The sequence below is a fragment of the Pseudophryne corroboree genome, chromosome 2, assembly GCF_028390025.1.
Source record: "Pseudophryne corroboree isolate aPseCor3 chromosome 2, aPseCor3.hap2, whole genome shotgun sequence".
Lineage (NCBI taxonomy): Eukaryota > Metazoa > Chordata > Amphibia > Anura > Myobatrachidae > Pseudophryne > Pseudophryne corroboree.
The window spans coordinates 956,814,529-956,816,738 of NC_086445.1; the positions used below are offsets into that span (position 1 = coordinate 956,814,529).

The following is a 2,210-nucleotide window of genomic DNA, read 5'->3' on the forward strand; positions in this document are numbered from 1 at the left end:
TATTAACTCGAAACCCTCTGGGGATTTGTTTTTTGCGGTGATACTCAGATAGAAATTGACCGTGAAGATTGAGGTCAATTTCTCTTTTGCTGAGTTTTAGTACCTGGTGGTACAGATCAGTGGTAGTTTCTGCAGGGAGTGCGTCAAATTCAATCTGGTCAAACAATACTTTATCAGCATCGTCATCCGTCAGTGATATGATACCATGCTCAGCCTGTGACAACAAATTGTCATCAAGAAAACCTGCACCTCCCTGTGCCATCGTCTAGTACCCCAACGGAGTACGTCTCAGGTGATATAGACTACAGTACCCAATCTTCCCGGAGGTCTCCCTTACCGGTACTGTCTGGGCCCGCACTGCTTGGCTTCCAAGTTCAGATGGAATTGGGCATAACCACTGCGGTATGACTGTAGTAACAAGCACAAAGAGTAGACTGGTGGTCACTAGGATCTGAGTCTCCTCAGTTCAAGACTGTATGCGTGAGCACGGATGATTCTGACTCGGATGTGTATACTCAAACACTATGTGTGGTCGTGCAGATGCCTAGTTCAAAATCCTGATACAATTAGTGGGTGCAGGAAAAGATACACTAAGAAGGCCGAGTGTATCCAAATAATATATATAGAAGGTCCCACACTCTCACTCAACACAGATGGCAGCTGGGGTGCCAAATCAAAGTCCAATCCAATTAGGGTCAGACTCATTGGTACAATACAGTGTATCTCCACACTTCCGTGAAGAAAGATAGCACTCTCCAGACTTAAGGTATTCAGAAAAAAAAGTCATTTAATTGCATACTTGGTTCCATATCACAAGTACAGTAAATGCACATAAACCAAAAAGAGGGGCTCACCAACGTTTCGGTCCTAGGAAGTGACGTACCGGGCTAGCGCGTTACCATGACGACCATGGCCGCGTCTGCTACACCGCACGGCGGGCCTATCTAACACTCTTAACACCCCATTGCACTTATGTGCTTTATGCTGACCATACCGCTGCCTACAATCGAGAATATGTAGCCACATTATCGTACTATATCGTGACACCGGCGGCATTGCACTTCCGGTTTTACCGGAAGTGACGCACCGGCACCCACAGCGCATGATCCCGGCGTCCATCAGCACATGGGTATAAATTGGGGACCTGGGAGGCAGGTAAGCAGATCCTGGTTCCTTCCTGAAGTTGTTAGTGTTGACACCTCTATTGGATTGATTGACTGATTGGCAGACACCTTGAGAAAGGTCCTAACACTAGGACCGAAACGTTGGTGAGCCCCTCTTTTTGGTTTATGTGCATTTACTGTACTTGTGATATGGAACCAAGTATGCAATTAAATGACTTTTTTTTCTGAATACCTTAAGTCTGGAGAGTGCTATCTTTCTTCACGGAAGTGTGGAGATACACTGTATTGTACCAATGAGTCTGACCCTAATTGGATTGGACTTTGATTTGGCACCCCAGCTGCCATCTGTGTTGAGTGAGAGTGTGGGACCTTCTATATATATTATTTGGATACACTCGGCCTTCTTAGTGTATCTTTTCCTGCACCCACTAATTGTATCAGGATTTTGAACTAGGCATCTGCACGACCACACATAGTGTTTGAGTATACACATCCGAGTCAGAATCATCCGTGCTCACGCATACAGTCTTGAACTGAGGAGACTCAGATCCTAGTGACCACCAGTCTACTCTTTGTGCTTGTTACTACAGTCATACCGCAGTGGTTATGCCCAATTCCATCTGAACTTGGAAGCCAAGCAGTGCGGGCCCAGACAGTACCGGTAAGGGAGACCTCCGGGAAGATTGGGTACTGTAGTCTATATCACCTGAGACGTACTCCGTTGGGGTACTAGACGATGGCACAGGGAGGTGCAGGTTTTCTTGATGACAATTTGTTGTCACAGGCTGAGCATGGTATCATATCACTGACGGATGACGATGCTGATAAAGTATTGTTTGACCAGATTGAATTTGACGCACTCCCTGCAGAAACTACCACTGATCTGTACCACCAGGTACTAAAACTCAGCAAAAGAGAAATTGACCTCAATCTTCACGGTCAATTTCTATCTGAGTATCACCGCAAAAAACAAATCCCCAGAGGGTTTCGAGTTAATAACATTCCCACTATAGGGAGAAATAACCCCACGTTCTGTAGCCGCTGGTGCGGTGTTTTGAACAAATGTTCATTAGATCTAATGCTATT

The 2,210-nt window shown here is 45.6% G+C and overlaps 2 pseudogenes; one reads left to right on the forward strand and one right to left on the reverse strand.

Moving 5' to 3' along the window:
- Positions 1–299: 299 nt before the first annotated feature.
- On the reverse strand, positions 300–416 carry LOC135052592 (5S ribosomal RNA; annotated as a pseudogene).
- A 1,290-nt stretch (positions 417–1,706) lies between these two features.
- On the forward strand, positions 1,707–1,823 carry LOC135052594 (5S ribosomal RNA; annotated as a pseudogene).
- The last annotated feature ends 387 nt before the right edge of the window (positions 1,824–2,210 follow it).